Source organism: Camelus bactrianus, chromosome 35 (genome assembly GCF_048773025.1).
Source record: "Camelus bactrianus isolate YW-2024 breed Bactrian camel chromosome 35, ASM4877302v1, whole genome shotgun sequence".
Classification (NCBI taxonomy): Eukaryota; Metazoa; Chordata; class Mammalia; order Artiodactyla; family Camelidae; genus Camelus; species Camelus bactrianus.
The window spans coordinates 27124841-27132226 of NC_133573.1; the positions used below are offsets into that span (position 1 = coordinate 27124841).

Genomic DNA, 7386 nt, shown 5'->3' on the forward strand with positions numbered 1-7386 from the left:
TATTCTTCTGAAACTTTTTCACCAACAGGGGAGATTGAAGAAATTTTATAAAGAATTCAGAGAGAAAATTTAGTTTAGGGCTTGAACTCTCTGGATATAATGTGCCAAAACAGTTTACTTTCCAAATTTTTTGAATGAGGGATTCAATTCTCTGTTTGCTCATGCGGGAACATCTCTGAAATGTTCTTTTTTTAAAGTCATTAGAAACATCAACATCACAAGTAAGCTATGAAGAAAACTTCAATCCTGTACCCATCCACCAACATTAAATATTTACTTAAGTGCCTACTATGATTCCTGCATGGTCTTAAACGGACAGGTCGATACAACACGATCCACTCAGCTCTCACCCATAGTTCATCGTTTCTTTGTTAAAATCACTGTTGGCTTTTTTTTTTTTTTTAGTAATTAAATCTTTAAATTCAAAGTGATTTATTAGTCATAAAATGATAAAAATCTTAGAGCTGAAATGGACCTTAAATGTCTTGTCGTCTGTCCTCTTTTAACAAGGTAAAGTTACCTAATTGTTTTCACAGGTGACTATACCATACTTGCATAAATCCCATTTTGCAATTATAAAATCACTTATAACTGACCTGTGGAAATATCTCACAGCTGCGTTTCTATTCAGAACAAGGCATACAGACCTTCAATTCCATACTTTAAAGTTTGTACGTAAACTCATTCGCCAGGAAGTACAGAGTAAATTACTCATGCTGGATTTTCTTGGCAGTCAAGCTCACCCTTTCTGAGCAGCGTTCCACCAAAATCTCCAAATCCCACCTGGTGTTATTCTTGAGAAAATCATCATATCTCTCTATCAGTTGACTAAACAAGAAACCAACTAAAATCAGTTTTTTAGATCAGGTAGTAACTTGGAACATGGAAGAGATAGGTTACTACATATTTAATTATTATTCTAGATTAAACTAAAGTATGCATGTGATATTTATAGAAAGCAACAGAAATAGATCACATAAAGAATATTTACTTCTGGGCATTTTTTCAGAGTTCAGATCACAATTTTTTTTTTTAACCTCTAGGCAGTATTTATTCTAAACACCTCAGTATTTGAGAAGTTGTAAAGAGAAAATTTTTAATGGCACTGTTTTGTCTCAATTTGACTAAATTCAGCATAAAAAAGAGAGAATTTTGAAAATTACAGACCTTTTTCTTTTTCAATTACATGGTGCCAAATGACTGAATTCATTGAAATTTTCAATTAGCTGTTTGGGTAGCGTTTAGGCACGTGCTGGGTTCACGAGGACTGTGTAATGCATATTAAAGATTATAATTAATCGTTGCAGGTTTGAGATCAAGGCCATTTATGCTCATAACTTTTCTTCTGCCTTCCAGGAAGCGTAAGTGGAGATTAAAACAGAGTGGGAAAAAAGATGGTAATGTTGTGTGAAGAGAAGCAAATCAACTGTCTTTGGTAAATTTGATTGCTGAGAACATTCCGCAGACTCAAAGGTCACATTAAAACATCCTTCGTAAACCATGTAGGTAGCTAACACTGACATTCTGTGTTTTTCTCAAGTTGTGTCTCTGCTCGTTCTGTTTCCTCTCCTTGGAATTTCCTTTCCCACCTGGGGACGTAGTCTTGCCTTCCCCAAGTCAGCAATCATGACAGACTCCTCTGAGCACACAGATTTATCACTGTCCTTCCACCACTTTGCTTTTTAAGTATTTGGTACCATCCCTCATTCCACGTTATGATCTCTCCTTTATCCGTGTGTCCTAATCCTGTGCAAGAGAAATTGCTTTCATACTACCAACGTGTAAGAATACATGTTTAAGTATTTCTTTTTAATGGGGGACAGTATAGCTCAGTGGTAGAGCACGTGCTTAGTACGCACGAGGTCCTGGGTTCAATCCCCAGTACCTCCATTAAAAATAAATAAACAAACCTAATTACCCCCACCCACAAAAAAAGATAAAGATTTTTAAAAAATAAAAGTTAAAAACACAAGGAATTTATTTTAAATATACATTTTTTTTCTTTTTAACTATATCTTAGAAAGTTAAGACATCTCTGTTTGGTACAGGGCCCCATGACTATGAGCATCACCTGAGCTGCAGAGAGAGGGACCATTTTCCATATGGGTATACAATCCACCTACAGAATTGAGGGGTGCCCAGCTCTTCTGTGTGTTCAGTCCTCCACTTCATGGCTTGACATCACAGGGACAACTTATCTCTTCTGCCACACAACTTCCCCCCACTTAGATGCCCTTAATGTGGAGAATCAAGGCCGGCACAAACAGCCCAGAGCTACCGTCTTCTCCCGGAACCACCACCTCCATCCTCCCTCTGAAAGCAGAGTCCTTCCTCCTGACGTAGTTTGCTACTTACACTGGCTCCAACTTCCTTCTCTCCACTCAACTACAAGGCTCCCTTCCTCCTTCCTCCAGCTACTTTCCTGTTCTCCTCCTCTTCTTGTCTTCAACTCTTTCTTTCCTGATATATTTCGAAAGTCAAAAGGACTCTGAAATTGCCCTCACTCTGTAACCCTTTGCCTTCAACTAAACTTCAGAAATAATACAGGCAAATTGGGGTATCTTCAAGAGTTCCTTCACTGGCTTCTCTTTAATCAAAGTGATTAAATCAAAAAGGCTGCCTCTTACCTCTGGTCCACTTTTCCCAGCCAGCAGGCAGGGGACTTGGGGAAAAAAATCTGAATTTAAGAGCAAATGAAGATCATTCTTTGGAGCCAAGTAACTTCATTTCTGAAGAGCACTGTGTGAATTCAAGTAATTCACTCAACAAAGGAGGCTTCTGGAGGTTTCTAGAGGTTTTAAGACAACATCTTATTTTATCTCTAATTGGCAGTGAAACTAAAGGTCAGTATTACAGCAAGGTCCCGGGAAAAGAAACTAGGTTGGAAAAGATCTGCTCTATAAATATTATAATTCACGTTACTTTGAATACTGGTTCTGTGGTAGATGATCACAAGAGTAAGGCCCACTCCCCAGAGAGAGCTCAAATACAGAAATAGCTGAAGTCCTGGTTCTACTAAGACACTTGGGATACGGATTTCTTCAGTGCTACATGACGGTATTTTAAGCCTTGTTTTCAACTTATTAACATTTTCTTAGAGGAGAATTTTCGGGCCCTTGGTGCACCTGTGTGGGTGGAGCAATAAGCTGATACGTGCCCAAGTGAAGGATGCTGAAGGATACAGTCAAGTCACATCAACTCATAGGTGGGTCTCACAGCTGGTGAATTCGCACAAGGACATTACTGCTCAACCACATATCCTCGAATCTTCCTTAAATCAGCTTTGACTTTAACTGGACTGGATCTTGTAGAAGAGGTCTACCAACTCTCCACACCTACTTGGAGCTGCTGAAGACTGTTGGGATTAAGTCATTCTGGTTGAGAGCTAGCTGCTGGAGAAGTCTTCATCAAAACGGTCTGCCATTTCCAGTGGCTGCTCCGCTGTTGCCAAGGAAGAGCTTCAGCTCAGCGGTGTCCTGGTTTGCTTCCGGCTCTCGGGAAGTGGGAGGCTTCTATGAGAGAACCAGTTCTCTGTGCGCCAACCCGGCTGCCCTAGGTGGGAAGCCCTGGCTACATACCAGGGCAGCCAGTCCTCCCGAGAACCACGGAGGAATGCACCCAGCCCCAAAGGCCGCGTTAGACGGAGTGGTCTTGTGTCCTGAATTCAGGGTGTGTCAGGACTCTTACGCTGTCTTTGCCCACAGATATGGGTGCTGACAAGTAAATAACAAAGTAGTGACACCTGTAATGGTTTGTTAGCTAGTCAGAATCACCCAAGTTTAGAAATGGAAAGAATCCCAGGTATTTTCTAGACTGATTCTCTCCTTTCCAGATCAGAAATCCATGCACAAAGACTCAGACTGACACAAGTTCACACAATAAATTAGAGAAATCATAGGAAAAAATTTAAAAATAAAAATAAATTAATGAAATCAACACTTAGGTCTATATTAAGAAAGTGAATTTTTAAAAGGTAAATGGTATACACTATGTACAATAGCCAAGACATGGAAGCAACCTGAGTGTCCACTGTCAGATGACTGGAAAAAGAAAACATGGTGTACATATATACAGTGGAATACTACTCAGCCATAGAAAAGAATGAAATAATGCCATTTGCAGCAGCACGGATGGGCCTAGAGATTTCACATTAAGTGAAGTAAGTCAGACAGAGGAAGACAAATATATGAAATCACTTATATGTGAATCTGAAAACAAAGATACAAACTTTATTTACAAACCAGAAACACACTCAGGGACATAGAAAACAAACTATGGTTACCAAAAAGGAAAGGGCAGGGGAGGGATAAATTAGGAGTTTGGGATTAACAGATACACATTGCTGTATATAAAATAGATAAACAACAAGGACCTACTGTATAGCATAGGGAACTATATTCAATTTCTTGTAATAAGCTATAATGGAAAAGAATCTGCAAAATATATATATATGTGTGTGTGTGTGTATGTATATGTATAACTAAATCGCTTTGCTGTACACCTGAAACTAACATTGTAAATCAACTACACTTCAATAAAAAATAAAATTAAAAAAAAAGAACCATCAGAGATTTGTGCCGCCTTGTCAGTTCAACCAATAATATTTGATGAATTGCTAAGTGAATAAATAAATGAGGGAAACTGGACATTCTCCTTTCTTTCCTCAACATTTTTCAGAGACAGAAAAATTCTTACCCACCTGGAACAATTAAGTGTAGGAATACCAAAAGGACTGGGTAACTCTTCTTTTTCAGCTTTTGACCACGCCCCTTTCCAATGCATGTTTCTGTTATTAAGGAGGAAAGCGTCCAACCGAGAAAACTCTGGAAGGTAAGTGATCGTTCCATGATTAAGCACAAGAACCTCACCAAACTGGCTGCTGCCTTTGATGGAGAAGTCGTTCCAGTTCATCCTTCAGCATCCAGGTAGCACTAATTGTGAATAAACACTTTAACATTTACTGCTCTGTCTTTTTTCATAGACTTTTCTCGCTGCACCCCTATAGGTAAGCCACTGTGATTAGCCTCACTTTTGGGGGGAGGAAACTGAGGGACAAAAGGTTCACATAATTCATTTCGGGTAAGGAGATGAGTCATGGGAAGAACCCATGAGCCTCAGCAGACACCACTAAGCCAAGCCCTGAGACACAGCTCTCCGCCTGGCTGGTGGTGACCATCTCTGGGCAGGCATCTCCCACCAGCTCTGAGGTCTTGAATTATAGTCATCTTTGCAGCACCATTGCTAACACACCAGGCACATAGTAGGTATTAATCATTGCGAGTGAAGTGTTGGTTGAATGGTGGAGAGTTAATGCCAATTTACTTGCAAAGCACTGATTCTGCCCCAAAGTCATACGGGCAGATAATCTGCTGGTCATCTTAACCAGAGTCCGGATTCACGCCCCTCAGCCCATTCCTCCTCCTAATGTCTCAACCCATCCTGGTCCAGCTCCCATCCGTGTTCCTCCCCCGAAATGTCTCCCAGTGAAGTAACCAATGTGAATTCCATGGTGCAAATCCCTTGGATGTGGTTTAATTCTCGTCTTGTCTCTCGGCGACTCCACCCTCTCCAGCTTTCTCTTTTCTCTGCTGGCATCTCGTCACTGTCCCTGGCCAGCTTATCCCACTCTAACGATTAAACGGTAGAGATTCTGGAAGGTTTGGTTAAGGCCCTTTTCTCTTCTCACCCAGTTCTTTCCCTAAGCCAGTGGGCTCTTTGCCAGCTAACTTATCAATCCATCGGTGACTCCCAAAATCACATCCCCAGCCCAGACCCCTTCTCTGTAAGTTCTGGACCCATACATCCAGCTGCTTATTACACCCCTCAGCTTTAATGTTTCCAAGATTCATCACCCCCACCAAATGCCATGGTCACCACGTTGTATGTGACATGGCCAGGATTTATTTATCTTATAACTGGAAGCTGAGATCTCTCCATGGCTGGAGGGAGGTCCATGGTAGCCAACAAAAGAAGTGTTGGAGTTAGGATTAAAGACTCTGTTTGGAATAGAAAGAAGATGCCAACTTAACGTTCCACCGCCCCCTCCTTTCTGCTGGAAATTCTGACATATCCAGAGAAAGGAGAGGACAAGAAATGGCATAAAACTGGCTCATAACTCTCCTGGAAGACTGTGTTCTACTAGAAATAGGGTGGACTTTACAAGGTCAGGAGCCCTAATGTAAGTCGGTGGTGGTGGAGGAGGTGGGGGGGGGTGCAGCCAAGAAAAGCTGTGCTCTCTGGGTAAGGGAGCTGGATGTTGATGGAGTCAGAATTTGCACGCCTATCTTTTCACTTCGTATATAATTCATTCATTCATTGAAAAATCCGTTTTGGATGCCATCTTTGTGATTCGAGTTATGACCCTGGGGGTAATGCAAAACTGTGCTTATTAGAAATGGTAATGGCAAAGAAAAGAGAAGGGAAGGGAAGGGAAGGGAAGGGAAGGGAAGGGAAGGGAAGGGAAGGGAAGGGAAGGGAAGGGAAGGGAAGGGAAAGAAGGAATTGAGAAGAAAAGAAATGGTCAAAGGCAAACGACAGTCTTAGTAAAAACCATCCTGATCTAGAAGCCCTAGGAGAACATGGGCAGGACCACCTGTCTTCACTCATCGTGCACTTGGTTTTTCACACCAATCAGAAGAGATGCAGGTGCCGGGCCAGGGACAAGAGGAGGGGAGCAGCAATCTCGGCTGGCCACCTTTGACTTCCTGCTCTGCCGTCTACCATGCTTCAGAGAGGGACTTTCCTAGGTGACATGTAACCTACATTTCTCAAACAATTAGATTTTTTTCAAACTGAAACCTGCAAGAACAGAGAAAAAAAAAAAAAACTAACACAATTCACTTAAAGCAGCATACACTTTATTTTTTAAATGTGCGAATGTGAAAACTTTAAAGTCTGAACGCTAGCCCCCTCAATCTTGTGTATAGTTAAGCTGCCTGAGAAATGGCAGAGGCTACACAGCAAGAATACCACATCCTAGTGAGTAATGAAGATTATATAACAGTCGAGACAATCAACAGCACCCACAGATTTCACGTAAATGCTCATATCAAGGTCTTGGCCACGATGCGAAATAACTGAACTTCAAAATACTACCCCCAGCTGTTACACGAAATCGCGGTGGGTCTTACGAGGGTTTATTCCGTTTCCTCACATTGTTGGCTCTTTGTTGTGAAGACCAATTTTTTTTTGTTTCTTTTTCATTCACAAGGCAGAGTGCTTTAGGAGAATCCTTAAGAAAGCCCTGATTGAATGGGGACACAAGTGATGGTCTGTGAACTGATGGAGCAAAGTCTGGATGGGGAAATCCTATAATCCTCAGTACCTACTGTGTGGTTTCATCTGGAAAGTTCTTCAAAACCTCTACGTTGAAACCCCCTTGGCTCC

General features: G+C 41.3%; 1 non-coding gene across 1 annotated transcript; it reads left to right on the forward strand.

Moving 5' to 3' along the window:
* The first annotated feature begins 1815 nt into the window (after window positions 1–1815).
* TRNAT-AGU (transfer RNA threonine (anticodon AGU)) lies at window positions 1816–1890 on the forward strand. The gene has a single exon. It is a non-coding gene; the product is annotated as a tRNA-Thr (tRNA).
* Window positions 1891–7386: the final 5496 nt, after the last annotated feature.